The 23,109-nt window shown below is 41.8% G+C and overlaps 1 protein-coding gene and 1 long non-coding RNA gene across 3 annotated transcripts in view; both read right to left on the bottom strand.

Annotated features, from left to right (window-relative positions):
• Window positions 1-23,109, bottom strand: part of Hs6st3 (heparan sulfate 6-O-sulfotransferase 3) — a 731,388-nt gene that overhangs the window by 560,161 nt on the left and 148,118 nt on the right. The gene's annotated exons all lie outside the window — the stretch shown is intronic.
• Window positions 5,748-22,937, bottom strand: LOC115029242 (uncharacterized). Of its 2 annotated transcripts, none has more exons than XR_015044706.1 (4): window positions 22,526-22,937; window positions 19,798-19,906; window positions 15,546-15,724; window positions 5,748-5,792 (listed from the first exon to the last, which is right to left on the bottom strand). It is a non-coding gene; the product is annotated as an uncharacterized LOC115029242 (long non-coding RNA). The 2 variants fall into 2 exon arrangements; XR_003834813.2 differs by having other exon boundaries at window positions 15,546-15,689.

The raw sequence follows: 23,109 nt of genomic DNA, 5'->3' as shown, positions 1-23,109 counted from the left end.
ACCATCATTTCTTCTAGAAAGCCTTTCTATCATTAAGGGCATAAATGAAAGTCCTTGTGTATTTTGTAAATACATTATTCATTACAGTCATTCTTGCGTGCCATTACTAAGGCTTACTCCTAATGGGGAACGAAAATCTGTATTTTTGAGTCCCATTTCCTGAGCCTTCCCTCCACCCCTTTCACATCCCGCCATGCTCTCAATTCCTCTGTCAGAGCCTATGTGACATGTCATAATAGCAAGCTGTTTACTTCCTCATGCAACTTGGAGACTTTCAACTCCATGCAATGAGAACCAGACCTATATGTGTTTTCATGCTGGCAATATTGTAAGCACCATATAAATGACAGGTGGATTAAAACATTCTCTTATTACTTCACGAGAAAGATTTTATTATCAGGGTAGCCTCCATTGTCTGATCCCAATTGTTTGAAATACATCATTCCCCGTATCCCTTGAAGGCAAATTCGGGGCTCCTCTCTAAAGACTCATAAGAGTATCAAATGTTCCGAAAAGACTAACTCTGAAGATCTAAGCATCAAGAGATTGCTTGTCTTTGTGATAAGGGTCTCGGGGAAAGAAAAGAAAAACAAAAGAACAAATCCCTTGAGACGATGGGAATATGGCTTTACTAGAATTCCATTTAGATAAAATCATGTCATCCATCTAAGTAGCAAGTAGGAATTTAATTGCTTTAAATGTTTCCTTTCCCCCAAATGCTCCAAAGAGGCTTAAAATAGAAGTTATTAATTTCTGACAAATTTATATAGACTATATTCATGTCTGCCTTGCCTCATATAAAATTCTTTGTTTGATAACATTCATTATTTTTATCTGCATGCTCACAGTAATTGACTGTTAAGTACTTCAGATTTCTTTTGTACAGTAAAAATTAGCCAAAACAAATGTATAATTGGTTTTAATAAAACAAATGAGTGCATTGCAAAAAGCATTGTGTATGCTAAGAACAGTTAAATTGCATGCACTAAGAGTTCTCCTTATTAAACCACCCATTACAATTTATTTCATAGAGAGCATTTTTCATATCAAGTACAAAAATGTGATAAGCCAACTGCTATTAAATGATGGAGTTCATTCAGTGTAGCCAGGTAAAATGACATCATAGCAACACCATAAAACATATCACTCAGGTTATTTTTGACAATCAATAAGCCCCATGTAACCTTCATATTAACCTTTATACACCCTGAGTTCACAGACATAAATACAAATTCTGAAGGTAAAATATCTGTTCCGGCCTTCTCAACTTTAGTGGCTTTGTAGTTCATGTTTTGTATTCCAAGTTTATTACCACAGGTTTAATGAATTCTATTTTTTGAGCCAGGTTTCCTGAAGATACTGTGCAAAGATAAAGTTGTCCGTGCCTGGCAGAAAGCATAGAACTTGCTGTATTCCTTCTTAATCCTCTCCCCAGCCCCACCTCTTCATACATACAAAGGTACAATCAATCGCTGCCATTTCTTTGGTTCTGAATCTTGCTGTTGCCACATTTTGTGCCACTAACTTTTACCAGTTACCGTGTGTCACCAGGCTCATGCATAACCATCTTACCAGATAGGCAGCTTGTATTCTTCCTATCGGGACCAAAGAGAGTCAACCATGGTCTAGTCATTTACTGCACAAACATCTATGGAGAACCTACTGTGTGCTCCTGACAAGCACCGTGCCAGGCATGTGGCCAAGCAGAGACAGGAGGAACAGCGACCTGGACTCTATGCATCTCCAGGCATGCAAATCTACCTAAGTCATGACTGTTGTTTTAAAAAGCAAAACATAGGGTGGGGAGCAGTAACTACCAATGAGGATGCTTGAGAAGACACTCGAGAACCTACTATACTATAAGTTTCCTGGAAAAAAAAAATGGTGTTTTCAGGAGTTTGAATCGTTTCACCTTATACGGGAGGTGGTAATCCTTAGGTTATCATTCAAAAATATTAGAGCCAGGTATGAATACCTTCTTTTGTGTTATTTGTCAAGAGGATTCCAGAAAGGTCACTATACAATACAGGATATTGGCATGGCTCTTAGTGGCCTGACACACCCTGAGAGTAGCATCCTATTGTTGAAGATAGTGTGTCCTTTGGCAATGGCACAGGGAAATAAGCTAGTACTGACCATGAAACCTTCCCCCTGCTGCCTAGGTTTTATTGGGCCAGGAAGTGCTATGTGGAATACTGGGAGGAAAGCCATCAACAGGCTTACCCAGCTATGAACCCTGCAACCTGCAATAGCAGCCAGCCTGGCATGACGCCAGTGGGTGCATTAATGGCATGGTTGTTGTGGGAATAGCGAGCTGCTTTCTGGTTGGATTTAAGGGATCCTCCCCGGGAGGAACCTTGTGGTGCTAAACCGAGACAAGAGTGAGTGGCTGGTGAGTTCATAGGCGCTTGAGGAGACCCTGCTGCTGTTATTTGGCTCAACAGTATCAACCTGCCTTCTAAACATGTGCTTTAAACCCACATGTCAGCAGAGCTCTCAGTACTCTTAGGAAATCTTTTTGTAATGGATGGCAGTTAATGCGAAGATTCACAACTAGCCAACGTTTGGAGAATGAATGACTACTGAGCGCTTACCCCTAAATGGGACATCTTTATCACTCACACACACACACACATACACAACACACACAAACACATACATGCATATGCACACACACACACACATGCTCTGAAAAATATGTAAGCAGGCTACAGAAAGATCCTAAGACCCAGAGGCTCCAGGGGACGGCTGGGGAACAGTGACTTCTGGACATGACACAATTGTTGCACTCAGAGCAGCCATGGTTGCCTGAAAAACCTGCCCAAGATCAAGCCAATTGACATCACAGCAGAGATAGAGGAGAGGCTCATGAGTCTCTGCCCAAGTGAAAGCAGTATCAGATATAGTTGGCTGCAATGGGAGGAAAAGTCACTTTTCTTTGGGGACATAGACTTTGGCAAGTTGTACAAGTGCCAGTGAATGACCGTGCACATGTTTGAATATGGATTGCAGGGTGTTGGCACAGTGGGTTATTTTACAAAATAGAGCAAGATGCTGGGAGGGAGGAAGATGTAGATCAAAGTACATTGTGTGTATATATGAATGTGAAGTTCTCAATGAATAAATAGAAATATTATACTAAAATTAAAATAGAAAGTAGATATGCTTCCACTAATTTCAAACATCTCTGAATTAACTACATTCAATATGAACTCAAAAGAATGAAGTTGTCATAACAAATGGGACAAGAGACTCAGAAATTGTCTGGAATAACAGACAAAAGAGCTTTGAAGACAATCACGTCTAAAATTGTATCTTTTAGAAGCCCAGAATTTATCTACGAAGCAACCTTGGATTGAACTTTTTTTATAGGCACTTTGGCTCCCAAATGCATGAAGAGAGGCAAGAGTGGATCTAGGGAAAGCAAGCAGGTTGCTGAGGCTGTTCTAGAGGGCAATGATGTCTGACGTAGGATGAGATGAAAGAAATGAAAAGTAGTGTGTGGCTTTGAGATGCACAGGAGGTGAAAGGCATGCCAAGTGAATATGGCCAAAGTACATTATACGGATGTGTGTGAAGTAAAAAGAAGGTGCAAGATGGGTGACAAGTCAGAGTGAGCTGTGAACTGGACAATTCATGTGTGACTACAGCTGCTTTTCTCCAAAAACATCTGAAGAGACAGCAGCAGTTGTCACTGAGGCAAGGAGAACAGAGCCGAATGGGAAGAAAGAGGGTGCATCTAAAAAGTGCAACTTTAGACGGTAAGTCTTGAGACAGTTGACTGGAGATATCAAGATGGTATCTAGAGATAATACTAAATAGTATTATCCTGGGGTTAAAGGTCAAAGAGTGTTGCTGAGTGTTCTGAGAGGAAGAAGTACAAAGGTGTATCAGCCAGATGAGGCCAAGTGAGGGTTCCGGTGGCCTTTAAAAGCTGAGTAGTCGTGAGGTCAGAAGCAAACCCAGAGGTACGGCATCATGTTACAGATGCATTCTAAACATGATGATCACCAAGGACAGAGAACCAGAACCAAGAGTAGACAAACACAGGTCAAGGAGTTCAGGTACAGCTCTGGTAGTAAGAGAGGGAGAAGCTCAGCAGAGGGTAGAAAACCAGGAGTACACAACTAGTTTTGAGAGAAGTAAGATAAAGAGGAGACGAGGAGAGTGGGAAATGTCCCTGTCTGCGATAAACTAGGAACAATGGTGTGAATTTATAGATTTGGTCCAGAGAAAACAGCCAACGTCACTTTGATGCACTCCACCTTCTTGGTGTCGTAAGAGGCAAGGCTCCAGCTGATAGAAACTGGGGGAGTTGGGGATATGAAGAAGATTTAGAAAAAGGGGAACAGAGAAGAGGCCTGATTAGAACGTGTGACAGACTCCCACTGTAGCACTGATCTGAAAGGGCAGGTGTGAACCGGCACTTAATGGTAGACCTTGGCAGCCATTCTGTGTGTCCCCACTTCCCCGTCCCCCACAACCACTAGGAATACTCAGCTGCTTGGGTGCTCTCGAGGAAATGCATGGCAGACTCACATCAGAGATGTTCTATAACCAATAAACTACAGAGACTTCAGCATTCTACATAAAAAGTAAGTGCATGAAGATATTGTTTATTTCCCAGTCGTAGAGTATGGATGTCTTGTCCTTAATTTTTATACATTTCTCAACTTCATTTGAGTTGTTCAAAATTACTAAGTATGGGAGTAGAGGTGAAAACTCTGTGATGTAGAAATAATAGAGCGATTCCTAAAGAACACTAGACTTTTATTTCCAAAACTTTATCAATAGTGAGTACATAGGCAATACTGTATGTAACATGAAATGATCTGCTTTATTAAAATTTAAAAATTGCAGCAATGGACAAAATCCAGCAGCTCCGTTGGGCAATGCTAAGCTTTGGACAATGGTCTGTTGTCTGTTCTCTTATTTATTTTTAATAGATTAAAAAGCAAAGACCCAGAAACAAGAGTCATGCTCACACGTCGGCATCTCCTTTATAACCAAATGTGTCCATGAACCACACTGTCTTTCCTAGCAGACACAGTAGGCCAGATACCCACCCTACATGGTCCCCTTAAAGGGATTTCTAGCTTCTGTCTGTTTCTGCCTCCTGGATGCAAATTATCTTCCCTGCTGTTACCTTGCCTGAATCAATTCTTTCCACAGTTTTATAATCATCTATAGACTTGTTCAGACCCCATTGCCAACCTCCCGGAACCAAATAATTATTAGCTTCCTGCCCAACCTTTCCAAATCCCTCATCCCTATCAAATTTCATTTCTGGATGAAAGCTTCCAGGTAAACACAAATTGCTATCATCTCATCTTTTTTCCACTGTGAATCATTGTCTCTTTTATTATCGTCCCAATTTCCTTTCGTGTTTTTGTTCTTCCTCAAAACCAGCTCTATTTTGATTTGTTGGGTGTCTTCCTCCAGTCCTCCTCACCATATCTCTTTCCATTTCAGATTTATTTTGCTGGAGATCTTCAGACTATGGTTATTTCTTAGGTATTTCAAGCCCTTTATGATAAAATAAATGGCCTATATTTGTCAGGTTCAAAAATCACATTTCCCACTGGCTTTGGCTTTCAATAAGACAGTAATAGCTACTACAGAAAGCAAAAAGAATAAAAAGAACAAAGAACGAATATTACAACACTGTAACATCCTACCCATCTTGGTAGACATGACAGTCCTTTATGCATATGGTATGTTACATAGCTTCAAGGAAAACATGACATTTACCTGGATAAGATTCTTCTCTGGCTGCCCACACAGTTGTCTCACTGAGGGAGGAAGTTAAAACATATGCTGTTCTAATTTTTCTGTTGTTATTTTATTTCTTATTTTGTAGGAAAAAAAAAATAAAAATTTCTGTACCACAATTAGAGAAGACAGATTCTCTAAACAAAATGCAATGCTTTATCAAAGAAAAACAGATGTATTGATCAAGAAACAGATTCTCTTAAATTGGCATTTAAAATTAGTTGTTTAGTATACTCTCAATACCATGGAATCAAAGCTTTAATGCTTTCTTGTCTAGTATGCACAAAACGCACAGATCTCTTCTTTGGCTGACTCATGCCACAGTAGAAAAGATGGTCTTACACACCTAAGCACATCACTGTGGGAACAAATTTGCCATTTCCCTTCTAAACACTTCCTCTACAAGCCTCAGTTAAGACTGAAGACTTCATAAGAGTATCCATACAGTACTCTTTACTGACATATTCTTTAAAAGGTAACACATGTATGTATGTATGTATGTATGTATGTATGCATGTGAGTATGCATGTGGTGTGTGTGTGTGTGTGTGTGTGTGTGTGTGTGTACACACACACTCATTCCATAGCATGGATGCAGAAGACAAAGGATAGCTTGTGTGAGTTTGCTCATCCCCTCCACTGTGTGGATTCCACAGATACTACTCAAGCCATTAGGCTTGAAGGCAAGTGTCCATACCCAACAAGCCATCATGCTTCATCTTCAAGCACTGCCCAGAAATGATCATCTCTACAAACTTTCCTCCTGATTCTCTTCTGCTCACCAACAAGCATCCTTTACTGCAGGCTCCTTGGAAGTGCCATGCCCACTTCCTCTTTCTTCCCAACCAATTCTGACAACATCAGAGCACAGACTTCCTCACTGCCGCTCAGTATTTCCTGCCCATCTGTACTGAGTTCTACATGACCCCATGTAGGTCCTGTCATATCAAGGGTCTGTTCTCTCCCTTTGTTCCCTCCAGCAAGACTTGCTCATTCTCTCAGACTCACTGGAAACTCCAAACACAGCTCAGTTCTCAAAAGGAACACGAGATAATTTTTCTCAGAACCAGTTATGAGTGCTCATGGCCAGGAATACAGATTCAAGTTGCCCAAATACCATATTCCAACAAGAAGATGATTTCATTATGGTTTTATGATTATAGAACAAAGTAAGTTAAAAAATCAACACATTTTCAACTACACCAATGGGAATATGGAACTCTAGTTACAGCAAATTGGAGAAATCCCTGCTACAGGTTTCAGGTGCTATCTAAGGCCATTTTTGGAGTTGGGTTAGAGAAAGCCAGAGGTCTGTGAATGTACTACATATGGGTTTCATCTCACAGTCAGAAGGTTGTTCAATCAGACACAAGGGGAGGCAGTGAATGGCTCTTGAGGAGCCCATGATAATATGTCTTCCAATCTGCAACTGTATGAAGGGAATGAGGTTCTGAGCAAGTAAAGTCCTGAGGGAATGTGTATTGTTCAACACGAGCAGAACATGTCAAGGACCTGGGCCTCAGACTCATGGGAAGTTGGCAAGCACTTGCTAAGATCAAGCTCAGGTTGTTAATGAACAATAGACCAGTGTGTACAAAAACTCATAACTACAGCTTCCTCCCCCCAGATTTACAGCCTGAGACTGCTCATCTATGGATGCCTCTTACTGAGACTAGTTACCCCTTTCCCTGAGCAAGATGCTGATGTCCCAGGATGCTAAGGAAGTGGCGCCATTCCACCAGAGCATGCACAATGTGTCTGTCTGTCCTTCCTTCATTCCCTCACTACTCCAGTCAGGTCAAGTCTCAGCCACACTGGATGCAAGACTTCAATTTTCCATAATCATGAAGTTCTAGTCAATCAATCAATTGGCTTTGTAAATTTTTTTGGAGGATTCTACTCTTTGCTGCCATTACTGTAGATGATAGACAGACACGCTACAAACTGAGCTATATCTTCAAGCCCATAAACTTTTAGCACAATAAAAATTTTGAACACAGGCATAATTTTTTCATGGAATTTCACTTCTGTGGCCAACATTAAAGTGACAGAACTCACAAAATCAGAGGAAGAAAATCAGTACCTCTTCTGGATGCCACAGCCTACATTGAGGCACACAAATTGAGCCAACAGTTAATTTTGCCTCGAGAATATTTATGGCTTATTATATAAAAGAACAAAAATGGGTCCTGAAATGGTTCGGGCTTTTGTTTCCAGGTTGCATTCTGAAATTTCCTAAATTCAGAAAGCATCTTCTGCCAGCACTTGCCTGAGGTGTGTGGACATAGGACCACTGATTTTTCAGGTCTCCTCCCCAGCACTGGTGGGTCATGCCCACTCCATATTTCTTGATTCTTTGGCCTTCTACTTCCTTCTGAGGCTGCTTGGAGAATTGGTGTGATTTGGGGTCTAGAATTTAATAACTTTTTATTTTACTGTATCAATCACCTTTTTCTCAGTGTAAATATACAGTTCCTTGGGAAACACGGACGATACTTCATGGTTTCACAGAGCTTCGTACATGTGTTAGAGCGGAGAAAACGCAAGCTGTAGCCACAGATCAACAGCAGTGTATTGTCTTTGTATTCCCCCACATTAAACACGTCCTTTATATGTCTAATTTTTAATGAAGAAGAATATTCATGGCATCGGAGAGCATATGAAATCTCAAGTCTCAGGTACTACAAAGTTGTAATGGGGCACAGATGCAAGCCTATGTGTACGGGCATTTCCAATGTTTGCATTCACATCACAACCACGGGATTAAATGGCCGTGAAATATGGCTATGACCATCAAACCTGAGATAGCCCTTCAAAACCTGAGATAGCCCTTGCTTGACCCTTTATGCCAAAAGGTTGACAACCATACACATTATAAAGCTTGATGCAATGACTTCAGTTCTCCTGCATACGTCCTCTTCTCTATCCTTAGATGACTGAGCAGAGAGGCAGGACAGGGGGAATCAAAGTCTTATAATATTCAATATTGGAACTATCCGTGAAATAATCTAGTGCTATAAAATCAACAAGGGTTGGGAGTTAAAAAGGGAAGACTTGTCCCTATGTCATTGTACGCTAAAGAGTCTTTCTGACTGTGGAGTCAGTGTGCAGAGCACTCTGCTCTCTCTTTACCTAGATGGTCAGTATTGCAATTAATGTAAGAAGACATTACAGAGCTTTGCCCCCAGCAGTTTAAACCCATGTTGTGCAGAGGGGAGATGAATCATAGATAAGAAACAGTAAGCTTCCTGGCTAACTAATCATTTTAATGCACTTGTCTTTCACTGTAGAATAGGAATAAGGTTTTCTTTTTTTTTTTTTTCATTGTCTGAAAAGTTGAAATTTCCTTATGTACAATCCCTCCTGTAACCCTCAGATAAACTCAAGTTCAACCCATGAAGTCTCAGCACTGAGCTCCTTTGATCAAGCGATGGGAGATGCAAACCTGGAGACTTGACTGAGCCACCCGAGTGCTGCCTCTGTCTCACTGTGACATCTGTCCTCGTCTGGCCATCCTGGTGCCAGTGCATTAACTCAACCGGCTTCCTACCTGAGACCTCAGCTTAATTAGTACCATTTATCAAAATGACACCTGGTTTAGAGGCTAGATCAAATTGATTATTGTTGCTCTGCTGGTTCTCCACAAACGTTTAAGTCCCTAGTTTTAGAGGAAAAGATGGAAAACATTGATCCCAAAGTTACAAATACAGTCTGATGACTAGGGTTAGGGTTAGGTTAGGGTTAGGGTTAGGGTTAGGTTAAGGTTAGGGTTAGGGTTAAGTTAGGGTTAGGGTTAGGGTTAGCGTTAGGGTTAAGTTAGGGTTAGGGTTAAGTTAGGGTTAGGGTTAGGGTTAAGTTAGGGTTAGGGTTAGGGTTAGGGTTAGGGTTAGGGTTAAGTTAGGGTTAAGTTAGGGTTAGGGTTAGGGTTAGGGTTAGGGTTAGGGTTAGGGTTAGGTTAGGGTTAGGGTTAGGGTTAGGGTTAGGGTTAGGTTAGGGTTAGGGTTAGGGTTAGGGTTAGGGTTAGGGTTAGGGTTAAGTTAGGGTTAGGGTTAGGGTTAGGGTTAGGGTTAAGTTAGGGTTAGGGTTAGGGTTAGGGTTAGGGTTAAGTTAGGGTTAGGGTTAGGGTTAGGGTTAGGGTTAGGGTTAGGGTTAGGGTTAGGGTTAGGGTTAAGTTAGGGTTAGGGTTAGGGTTAGGGTTTGGGTTAAGTTAGGGTTAGGGTTAGGGTTAGGGTTAAGTTAGGGTTAGGGTTAGGGTTAGGGTTAGGTTTAGGGTTAGGGTTAGGGTTAGGGTTAGGGTTAGGGTTAGGGTTACACGTGTGCCTTTGAAAAGCCTCTGCTCCTGTGTGGTTGTGTGGGGCATATTCATTTCTAGAGAGTGGCCATAAATAGTCAATACCTTTGGTCAAGATAAAATGAATAGTAGCTGCTTTAACCATGAATTTCATGTCATAATGTTCTATCTTCTTTTTCAGTGTCAGGTTGCCCAAGGTAGCCTTGAAACATCTATGTAGCAAAGAATGACTGAGTACTTCTGGTATCCCTGCCTCCATCCACCTCCTGAGAGTTGGGCTTAGAGGCTTGTGCCAACAGGAAAGTTTTATGCTTTCAGGGGTTCTAACACAGTGTGCTAGGCTAACATTCTACCAACCAAACTATATCTTCAGCCCTGTATACTCTAAAGCATACTAGACACATAAAATCATCATGTAATATCAAAAAGGGGGCAATAGATTTTGTAGCTGTTAATCAGTCAATGTGAATTATTTCAAGACTAGATGCTCCTATAATTCTGCCTGCATATAAACTTAAAAACCTTGGTTTGAACATTGTTTACTGCTTTTATGTTCCATCAATGGGAATCATATCAAGATATCTATCTTCTATGGAAGACACCTCAAGGACACAGGCATGCCACTATATTTCTTTAATCAGCAAAGCGTTATACAAAAGCTGTAACTGTGAAGTGTGCTCTTCCATTTAAATCATATGTTAGGAGAGAGATCATAGAGTTTACATAGCAAAATTATAAACAACTACCTTTCAAACTTAACGACATTGTAATGGTTTTTATTTCTCCAAGTCCTGCAACCCTTCGAGGTATCTCCTCTTTAAAATATACTCAGATCCACTCATCACTTGGTTTCAAATGTTCTGAGCTATTTAAATTACGGCACCAAATCTGTTTCTAAGAGGGTCAGATCCTCTTGGCAATCAATCATCTCGCGCCGGGCTGACACGTCTCCTTGTTTCTTCTCTTCGGCTTGATTATTTTCGTTTTCACTGAACAGTGCAGGAAACCAAAGACCCAACACAAAGCACTTAAAGATCAGCTCCTCATTGGCTAAACGTCCAGCACTAACTTCAAACTCTCCGCGAATGACTGTAAGCCTAGCAGCTCGATACACACTTAAGTTTCTTTGTTTTCCACCCCACCGATGTTCCTGTTTTTGATATGTTCTCGAACTTTATGACATCTAATTATCGTCGATTTTAGTTGTAGGCAGAGAAAAAATATGGGTTTGGAAACTGAAACATCTGGGTATGAAGAATTGTCAGGTAGTCAAATAGATCCATCACAGTAAGATAAAGAGGAAAACAATAATCAGGTCACTTCCTAAAAAGGAAAGCAACATCTTTAAAGGGCTATGGCTGTGGTAGCCTGTTGCAAGGAGAGATGGATGGATGATAAATTTAAGATATATGGCTTTGTCTTTTCCAGCACTGCCTCCTCCACTGAAAATGAAAGAGACTCGGTCAACATGGCTGTCAAAACAATCGTTATCATTGCACTGAGAAAAACATTAGCAGGCAAAGTGTCTTGCCCCAAGAAAACTCTACCACCCTGTTCAAAACCATAGCCTTTAGGATATTAAATATATTATTTCCTTCCTTTGTAGTTATAAACACGTAAGTTGGTCCAAACTACTTAATGGTGGCTCTACTTTGCCTGGCATTGGAAATTCTTTTATTATTATTTTTTTTATTAGATATTTTCTTCATTTACATTTCAAATGCTATCCTGAAAGTCCCCTATACCCTCCCCCTGCCCTGCTCCCCAACCCACCCACTCCTGATTCCTGGCCCTGGTGTTGCCCTGTACTGGGGCATATAAAGTTTGCAAGACCAAGGGGCCTCTCTTCCCAATGATGGCTGACAACGACATCTTTTGGTACATATGCAACTAGAGACACGAGCTCAGGGGGTACTGGTTAGTTCATATTGCTGTTCCTCCTATAGGGTTACAGACCCCTTCAGCTCCTTGAGTACTTTCTCTAGCTCCTCCATTGGGGGCCCTGTGTTCCATCCAATAGCTGACTGTGAGCATCCACTTCTGTATTTGCCAGGCACTGCAATAGCCGCACAAGAGACAGCTATATCAGGGACATGTCAGCAAAATCTTGCTGGCATAGGCAATTGTGTTTGTGTTTGGTGGCTGAATATGGGATGGATCCCTGAGTAGGGTAGTCTCTGGATGGTCCATCCTTCTGGCTCAGCTCCAAACTCTGTCATTATAACTCCTTCTATGTGTATTTTGTTCCCCATTCTAAGGAGGGATGAAGTATCCACACTTTGGTCTTTGTTCTTCTTGAGTTTCATGTGTTTTGCAAATTGTATCTTGGGTATTCTAAGTTTCTGGACTAATATCCACTCATCAGTGAGTTCATATCACGTGTGTTCTTTTGTGATTGGGTTACCTCACTCAGGATGATATCCTCTAGATCCATCCATTTGCCTAAGAATTTCATGAATTCATTGTTTTTAATAGCTGAATAGTACTCCATTGTGTAAATGTACCACATTTTCTGTATCCATTCCTCTGTTGAGGGACATCTGAGGTCTTTCCAGCTTCTGGCTATTTATAAATAAGGTTGCTATGAACATAGTGGAGCCTGTGTTCTTATTACCAGTTGGAACATCTTCTGGGTGTATGCTCAGGAGAGGTATTGCTGAATCCTCTGGTAGTACTATGTCCAATATTCTGAGGAACTGCCAGACTGATTTCCAGAGTGGTTGTACCAGCTTGCAATCCCACCAGCAATGGAGTAAATTCTTTGGTAGTTCAACTGAAAGGCTCCAGGAAAATATACCCACAGTCATTTGTTGCGCCCTCTAGTGTGGGTGGCATGTAACAACAGTGTTAGCATTTGTGAGTACTTCCCTCAGATCATTTCATTTGCGCATTTACTTTTAAATGATTCTGAATATAGTCATACCTGTCAGGTGCAACCAATTAAGTTGACTGTCTGCAAAGAATGCCTGTGATCAAAATTCACATTTTAAGCTCCCAAAATACTTATGATGCTTGGCTGAAATATTTTATTCTTAGTGACGACGTCGATTGCTAACTTACAAGCTAATATACTGCTGTGCATAAACCATGCATTCAACTTCAGAATAATTCAATTACCCTTTGGAAAATTTAAATGAACTCCCAGTAACCATGCAAACACGTTCCACTTAAACAAACATAAAAGTCGGGCCACATTATTTAAGAATGGCCTAAAACAAATCTAAGTAAGAGAACAAGAGAGGATGGGCCAGGAATTCATTTTTAGAGTAAAGATACTAATCAGGAGGAATCTGTGCAAAAGAGCTCTTTTCCTGGACATGGTGAGACAATTAGAGGAGCCACACCCTTAGGCCAAACACTACCTTTCTCTGATAATATAATTATATTATATTATATTATATTATATTATATTATATTATATATCAGATATACATACTATATTTCATTTCTCTGATAATATATTACATGTATTATATATCATAATATAAAATAGATTATAAAAACCACCACTTCTAGTCTGTCTAGAAAAAAAAAAAGACCACAATGAAGCCTGGGTAAGTTAGTTCTGGTAACTTTAAAGATGCAATGAACACTTCATCTCTATGTCCTGGAATTAAATTCAGTGTTGACTTCCAGGTTTTACTTTCTCCTGTCCAAACTATCAGTGTTAACAGTGATGGGGCCCTGGAGCCTCGTTTGCAATCATTAGCCTTAAGAACCGCAGGATAACTGAAGGCACCGTGGAGGCTAATATCCTGACATAGACATTAGAACATCTTGAAAACCCACAGGTGACATGTAAAGGAATTATGAGAGCCACTAGGACAGACAGCTCGCTGCCAGAGCACTGAGACGTGTTCCGGCATGTTCCGTTAATTTAGACTGTGTGAAAAGAGGGGAGGGGAGGGGATCAGAAGGGAATGAAGGAAACTAGAATACGTCATTCAAAACTATGTTTAAAAAAAAACTAGCTAGTTCTGAGATAAATTGCTCATGGGTATAAAGAGAGGATTGATCTGAGCCCCCCAAAATATAAATTCAAGGACACCATTTGACCTCTAGTGTAGCAATCATCAAACGAGTTTTATGGTTATTATCAAATCTGTGGTGTAGAGGTTATTATAGAATCTAAGCAACCTTGTTTGCTTCGCTCCCTGTCCCTCAAGTTAGAGACTTAAAAAAAAAATTAAGAAAGGAAAAATTAAACATTTTCCTACATCCATTCCAGACAGAATATGTGAGGGCTTCTTTTGTGTTGCCACAAAGCATAGGAATTCTACTCTGAAAGCCACCTCTCTGGGCCAGTCATGAAGGTCTATAGAGAGATGATTCTTGGGTTCAGGCTTACACGTTGGCACCAAAAATGTTCTGGTAAGTGTTGATCGGCCTGCCTGTAATTCCACATACTTAAGCAACTGAGGCAGGAAGACCACAAGTTTGAGGCCATGCAGGTCATGGGGCCTTGAGTAAGCTCAAGGACAATCAGTCTCAAAATTAATACAGAGATGAGGACCAAAATACATAACATTCAACTTTACAATTTAAAGGCACGCGCGCGCACACACACACACACACACACACACACACACACACACACACGCAAAGGCTACAGCAGCTCCTAATCAGACATTCTTCGCCAAGTTCATCTGTAAAATAGTTGACTGAAATACACACACGAACTACATGGAGAGTCATACCCCCTCAACATAAAATAACTGTATCGTTAATCTATATGGGTAATGCATGCTTCCATGTAAATGAAAAAAAAAAGTCTCAAAGGAAAGGGATTAAAATGCAAGAAATTAATGTAAAGGTCTCAAGTTTTGAGTGTTAATTATTCATCTAAAATTCGCTAACACAATAATTCTCTATAAATAAGTTCATTTTGATTATTCCATACTGATTCAGACGTTGGGGCAATTACTACTTATTAGATCTGAATAATGTGTTACTATTTAAAGAACAGGGTTCTCAGAGACAGTCCTCAAAGAAGGCGGTGAAAAGAGCCAAGTTCATTTACCTATTCTTATTGCAGGGGCAATTTTTTTCTTTTTCTTTTCTTTCTTTCTTTCTTTTTTTTTTTTTTTTTTTTTTTTTTGTCAAGATGTATGCACATGGATGCTTCTCTGCATTATGTCTGCACATCAGAAGAATGCACTGGATCCCATGGTACCACAGTTACAGACAGCTGTGAACTGCCAGGGGGTGCTGAGAATTGAACTCAGGACCTCTGGAAGAGAAGCCAGTGCTCTTAAGCACTGATAAGAACCCTCTAGACAAAGGTGGGCAATTTTCATTAAGGAGAGATAGGCACTGCTGTTAACTTTAAAAACCTTGGTACCCCTTAGTTAGATACTGACCTTGTACCAGTAATTTTCCCTCCTTCTTTGAGCTTCACTACATCCTTTAATTTCCTGTAGTATTAATCTTCAGACTCAGGGAAATAAAGTTTATTTTGTATCACAAAACATGCTGCTCATCACCTTTCAACAGACGTCCGTAGCATGTGCTGAGGCTGGGGGAATCATTGAAGTCCATTTCAAGGCCTTTATCTGCTCTTTGTCTTCTGTGGTTTGTGCCTCGTTAGGAAAGGAAATCAATTTCTTCTCTGTTACTTCATAAAGTGGCTGGGAAGGGAATCGTATTTACCTCAGATTGTTTTCTGAAGGTTTAAATAAGAAATTTGATTAATGTTTTACAGTCTCCTGGGGGGGGGGGAGATAATCTTGTTTTTAACAAACCTTTCTCTCACTGCATGATCTGCATTTCAGAATATTAACAATGTTTAAGTCTACATTCAGAGTATTAACAATATGTAAGTCTACATTCACAATATTAATAATGTTTAACTCTACATTCTATTATTTATAACTCTTCCATCAAAAATCTAACATAAATTTGCAACAATAATTCAGCATCGAAAAAGAAAATTGATGTTAAAACTAAAGTTGGTTGGGCTTTTTTACCCTTTCGAAAGGGAAAATACAGTAACGTTTTTGATCATCTCTTTTAAGGGACAAGCTAACTCAACAACGCACCTTAGCCATGCATCCCAGGATGCATCATCTCCCATGCCATTCACATCTTACAGCTTACTGGTTTACCCTTCAACCACTGTTTGGAAGGCACATGATGAAGAGCATCTTCTCTTCAACACAGTTCTTTGGACTCACATCTTACCCCGCAAACTTCTTCAGACCACAGAACTACCCAGTGCTTGCATCATGCCTCTCTCTGTCCAAGTCTATCAAGCCCTCCCGCCTCCTCTCTCATCAAAATTCAAACAGCATTCACTCAACACGTAATGATTATCAGTTATCAGGAGAATTGTTCTTATTTCCTAGAAGAGCAAACTGTTTAAAAACCAGAATCCATAGCTAGAGCTCTGCAGATAGATAGAACAGGCCACAAGCAAGGAAACCAAAGTGTGAGAGCTCATTTGTGGGAATAGGAAGATCACAAAACCATCTTCCAGGATGGACGCTGCACTTTGCCCTCACAAATAATCTTAGGGAGAAAACTCAAGCCACTTAAAAAACGTCGGACAGATTGATAATTTAGATAATTAGCAAGTTAAGAGAGAATTGTCTATAATTATTTCCCCCAAAAAATTCTTCCCAACTTTTACTATTCCTAATCAATCAATAAGTAGGAGCAGGCCAAACTACTTTCCCCTTCCAGAGTGGCAGTGGCACCTATCCCTTCTATAAAATGAACATCCTTATTTTGCTTTGTTTCTATGGTATGGGGAGGGCTGGAGGACTGGTGAGACATGGGGAAGCTAGATTCCTTCTTTATTAGTTTGTATCTTCTAATTCATTTCATATGAGTTCAATCAGGAAGGAGCACAGAAGGAAATAGAAGAGAAGCTGAGTGACAGAGGGATCAGATACAGGGATTGCTTACAAAGACAAAGCAGGAAAATAGGAAAGCTTAGAGGTGGTACAATGTCCTAAGACCAGGCACCCTGGGACCATCACTAACACAGGGGGAAATAGCAGTTACACAGCCCAGAAGCCACAGAGGGTAGCCTGACAGCCTTAAACCAAGGGGTCCAGCCAGCCCTTGGCACTCTGGTCCCCCTCCCTATATTACCTGTTCTTGCTTCCCACTGGCCAAACTCAACCAGAAGCCAGAAGCCTTGAATGACTTGATATAGACTACAGAGGTCAGACTTCCAAACGTTATCATCTGTGGCACTTCTGAAGTCACACACTGATGCCCTCAGTGACTAAAGTGATAGCATTTAGAGATGTGATATTCAGGAAGTGTCTTGGTTAGGGTTTCTATTGCTGAGACAAAACACCATGACCAAGCCGGGCGTGGTGGCACACGCCTTTAATCCCAGCACTCGGGAGGCAGAGGCAGGTGGATTTCTGAGTTCAAGGCCAGCCTGGTCTACAGAGTGAGTTCCAGGACAGCCAGGGCTACACAGAGAAACCCTGTCTCAAAAAAACAAAACAAAACAAAAAAAAAACCCACCATGACCAAGAATCAAGTTTCGGGGAAATGGTTTATTTGGCTCACAGTTCTATATGTCTGTTCATGATCAAAGGAAACCAGGATAGAAACTCAAACAGGGCAGGAACCTGGGGGCCGGAGCTAATGCGGAGGCCATGGAGGGGTGTTGCATCCTGGCTTGCTCCCCTGGCCTGCTCATTCTGCTTTCTTATAGAACCCAGGACCACCAGCCCTCACTGGGATAAGCACTAACCATCAACCACTGATTAAGAAAATGTCCTCTGGCTGAATCTTATGGAGGCATTTTTTTCAATTGAGCTATCCCTTTCAGATAACTCTAGCTTGAGTCAAGTTGACATAAGACAATCTACAGGAGGCAATAAGTATGATGAGGTCCGATATGGAAAGAGTGGGTCTCCATGAGGAAATTGTAGTCACGTGAAAGGAGACTTTAGAATCTCTTTCATCCACAATTATCTACCATGATAAGGCCGTATGGGCACTCAACCGGACAGTGCCAGTTTCTAACGTCTATAGATCAGGAAGAGAACTCTATGAATCAACCCCTGTTAGACTTGATCTTAGATTTTTGTATCAGACAGAAACCAGGACTCTGAGAAAACACATTTGTGCTGGTGACGACGCCTCCAGCTTATTTTGATTGATACGGCAGCAGAGGCAAAGAAGGCAGAGGCAGGCAGCAAGTTCCCTCAGAAAGGCACACATACAGAATTGGACACTCAGATATCCACTTACACCCTACCAATAGCATGCTTCTAAGTAAAGGCTGACTGGTTTGTAATTGCATGCTACTGTTAAATACTTTGTTACCAACTCTGCTTTAGTCTCCTGAGGATAGATGGCCTGTGGGATTGTGTTTGTGTATTAGGGGAAGGTGGGATGTGCACTAGGGGAAGGTAGGTGTGTTTTAGGGGAAGGTGGGGTGTGCACTAGGGGAAGGTGGGTGTGTATTAGGGGAAGGTGGGGTGTGTATTAGGGGAAGGTGGGGTGTGTATTAGGGGAAGGTGGGATGTGCACTAGGGGAAGGTGGGTGTGTATTAGGGAGAGGTGGGATGTGCACTAGGGGAAGGTGGGTGTGTATTAGGGGAAGGTAGGTGTGTTTTAGGGGAAGGTGGGGTGTGCACTAGGGGAAGGTGGGTATGTATTAGGGGAAGGTGGGGTGTGTATTAGGGGAAGGTGGGGTGTGCACTAGGGGAAGGTGGGTGTGTATTAGGGAGAGGTGGGATGTACATTAGGGGAAGGTGGGGTGTGTATTAGGGGAAGGTGGGGTGTGTATTAGGGGAAGGTGGAGTGTGTATTGGGGAAGGTGGGGTGTGTATTAGGGGAAGGTGGGGTGTGCACTAGGGGAAGGTGGGTGTGTATTAGGGAGAGGTGGGATGTACATTAGGGGAAGGTGGGGTGTGTATTAGGGGAAGGTGGGGTGTGCACTAGGGGAAGGTGGGATGTACATTAGGGGAAGGTGGGGTGTGTATTAGGGGAAGGTGGGGTGTGCACTAGGGGAAGGTGGGGTGTGCACTAGGGGAAGGTGGGGTTTGCTGACAAATGCCATCCAGTCATGGAGCAGCTTTCTAAGGAGTTAAAGTAAATGTTCACTTTTGACCCTGCATTATGATAATTTTAGGAAGTGCATTATGATGATCAACTTCTTAATGCAATAACTGTGATGGTTTCAGTAACCATACATCCCCACGGCCCCAAACAGAATGCTTCCAACCAGAGACAGGCAAAGGGGAGGAAAATTCATGACATTGTCAGACTGCATGATTTCAACAATGACAGAATTAAACTCGTGAAACCAGCCTTAACATTTTACATCATAAGGCACAACCATCCAATTTGTGAATTTATAGAAGCTTTGGGCCAGATAAAATGCCATAGATTTACTACGGGATAAAAGCTATATAAAAGCAAAAGGAGTTGAAATAAAGTTTCTTTAAAGATTTTTTTTTAATTAAATTCCAAAACCGAGGTATATTCAAAACAGATCATCACCAACAATCTGGAGAGCTAAATACGCTGACAGAGAAAAGAAGTGCCCTGGTTCGTTTCCTGCTGCCATGATAAAACGCTGGCCAGAAGCAACTCGGAGAGGAATGGGTTTATTTCTTTACAGGTTACAGAAGGAAAGCAAGGCAGGAACCCAAAGCAGGAACATGGAGTGGGAACTTTTCATGGCTTGCTCAGCTTGCTTTACCATATAACTCAAGATCTCCTGCCCAAGGATAGTGCCACCCACAGTAGGCAGAGCCTTACCCCAACTAGGACATGTCCACTTGTATGTCAGGAAAAGCAAAGGTGACTTTATCTGTGTGATACACCGCTACTCCACCTTGCTTCCTTAAAAAGGTGGCTTCTCTTGGCACTGTAAAGGTAAGGAAACAAATCAGAAATTTGACAGCTTTAATAATGCTTCAAAACTATGTAAAGACCTACTGGCAAGGTTGGCTGATAGGAGAGTCTAATGGTTTGCTCTAAGAGTGTAGCCTCCGGTAAGCCAACCACAAGCCAGTGGAAGACCGTACATCTGAGACTCTTGGGCCTTGGTGTGATGTTATATGGTTAGCTATGTTATTTTAGTTATAAAAGGATGGATGGACAGATAATACCATCTATTTCACTAGATTATTAAATGGGTTGAGTAAGATAATACAAGCAAGGAGCTAGAGAAAGGACCCAAGGAGCTAAAGGGATTTGCAACCCTATAGGTGGAACAACAATATGAACTAACCAGTACCCTGGAGCTCTTGTCTCTAGCTGCATATGTATCAAAAAGATGGCCTAGTCGGCCATCACTGGAAAGAGAGGCCCATTGGACACGCAAACTTTATATGCCCCACTACAGGGGAACACCAGGGCCAAAAAAATGGAAATGGGTGTGTAGGGAAGTGGGGGGGGGGACGGTATGGGGGACTTTTGGGATAGCATTAGAAATGTAATTGAGGAAAATACATAATAAAAAATGTTAAAAATTTTAAAATAAGAAATAAAAAAATACAAGCAAATCTTTTAGTTTTGGGCTCCCAATAATCTCTGAAGAAATGAATTTGAGTCTGGGTACAGAGCTATAACATGTAGAGTCAAAGCGGGCTAAGTTAAAGCATCAATGCTTATGTGACCACCAGACTTCTGAGCTCTGAGACTATTTCTCTCACCCATGACAAAAATAAGCCTCTACTGTGCAGTTTGATGAGGAACTGAATGAGTGGATATGGGAAACATAGTGTAATTATTCAACCTAAGAAAAACTATTGTCTTCATACACTTGTGAATTCAGAGCTCTTGCTTCTTAGACCAGATCTGAGATTTAAAGTCAGTTTCCCCAGTGTGAGCTCCTAATAACGTGCTACCTTCTGGTGTCCCCCCTACATCCCACTCTTCCACTAAGGATGAAGAGGAGCAGCTGACAGGGAAGCAGATAAGGGATGTTCCAGAAACGCACCCCTGATTTGGAGAAAGAGCCCAGCATGACAGAAAGGACAGGGTAGGGACAGTGACGTATGTCCCAGAGAAGATGAGTCCCAGAGTTGGAGTTTATGGAGACAGGAAACAGGGAGGCAGTAATGGGAAAATGGACTCTTGTGCCTACTTTCTCTATCCCTCAAGCTTCTCCTTTACTTTTTGTAAAATTCCCCTTGAGTTCTGCAACCTGTCTAAGTATGTAAGAAAGTCATTCCAGATCACTGATCATCCAACAGTCAATACAGCAGCCATCTAAGCTATTCTCGGAACAACACTGAGTGCGGATATTATTTGCCTCATTAAAAAGATGATGCATTCTGCTTCTCAGAGGGCTGAGTAATTCAGAGATGGACATCGGGCCAGAAACAAAGGCTCCAAATCTCAGGTCCAGTGAGGTGGCTCAGTGGGTAAAGGTACCCGCTGCCAAGCCTGAAAACCTGAGGTCAGTATCCAGATTCCAACTGGTAGAAACAGAAAGATAAATCCCACAAGTTGTCCCCTGGCCGCACATGCAGCCCATGCCGCCTATGCAGACACATGTGCACACAAAGTAAATAAGCAAGAGATGAATGTCACCCCAGTGTGTTTGCCTTCATCATAACATTAAAGGCTAACTCCTCTTTGCACTGTTTCCCGAACCTTCTACAGTGACTGTGTACTTGACGAGTAGATTTTAAAAATAGAAAAGAAATCCAAGGGTTTAACAACAAAATAATCTATACTACAGAGCAATTGAACATTTAGATTTACAAAATTTGAACTCATGCCTTCCCTTTAAGTCTTTTTGAACACTAATTTTTCACAGTAGTATAAAGGAGCACATACAATTTTATGTTACCAAGAAATAATTTTGACCGGTAGCACTTGGGTGACATTTCTTTATGTGATTTGATGGGTAAACCCACAGCCGTCAGCACTAGCATTCGATTTAATGTAATGAACAATGATTTTTATCTCCAAGCTATCTAAGTTGTGTCTTGTTACCCATAATACTCAGGAATTACTAAGCCGCAGTTGAGCCAAAAGCTATCTCTCAAGATATGACACAGTAGACTAGAGTCCCCGCTGCCTCGGAGAACATCACGGACATGCAGTGCCTCAAATTGGGCAAAACAGGCCCATATTTTGATTTATGTCATTATGAGGATACAAGGAGACCAGGGCTCTGTAAGGCAGCTGCTGCCCAGCCCCCCACACACCCCCCCACCCCCCCCACCCCTCCCACCCCCCACCCCCCACCACCCCACCCCTCCCCCCACACCCCCCACCACCACCCCACCCCCCACCACCACCCCCCACACCCCCCACCCCTCCCCCCCCCACCCCCCCCCCCACTCTCACCCACTTCCAAGGCTCTGCTTCCTGAACTCTAACCACTCCGAGCCAGGACTCTAACCAAGCCCTCCCTCCCAGTCCAGGAAACCAGTCTCAAGATGAAGGAGTGGCAGAAGAGGCAGAAAGGGGTTGGGAACATCCCCTAAATAACCCACACAGAAGTCAGCCCCAACTGTTTGCTACTCACAGTTCACCCTGCATCAGGCCTCTCACAGTCTCGGGATTCAGCTTCCACGGACAGCACCTACCTCGCCAGCTCTTACTTTTGTTGCTAAGCTTACACCCTCTGCCGTTTACTTTCACATAGCAAACACCTCTGTTTCCCTTAGAAAGAAATGAGATGTAGGGTTTCATTAATTTATGTGTATGCAGATTACAATAGTGTAACCGGTCCCTGTTTGTACCCCAGGTAGGGATGCTCAATATGCAATCATCCTTCCTTGTCTATTGGGGGACTGTAACCAAAAATAGTACCCATCCCCACATAGATTGTCTTCTCTGTACGTACCTATAGTAGAGTTGACTGTAAATTGGGCACAGTAAGAAAGAGATTAATAGGTAAAATAGTAAAATGAATACCATAGACTATGAAAGCCATGATATGAATGTGTTTACTCTCTCTCCCTTCCTCCCTCCCTCTGTCTTTCTTCTGAACAGCTATGGTGTTCATAGCACTCTTGCAAGCTGATGTGAGAAGAAGCAATACCTCCATAGTGAGGTGGTGGCTACTGCTGACCTTCAGATGATGCTTTGCGGGGGGACAATTATTTA

The sequence above is a fragment of the Mus caroli genome, unplaced genomic scaffold (genome assembly GCF_978045245.1).
Source record: "Mus caroli unplaced genomic scaffold, Mus_caroli_1 scaffold_12, whole genome shotgun sequence".
Classification (NCBI taxonomy): domain Eukaryota; kingdom Metazoa; phylum Chordata; class Mammalia; order Rodentia; family Muridae; genus Mus; species Mus caroli.
The sequence above is the reverse complement of the archived record's forward strand: the minus strand, read 5'-3'. Positions and strand labels throughout refer to the sequence as shown.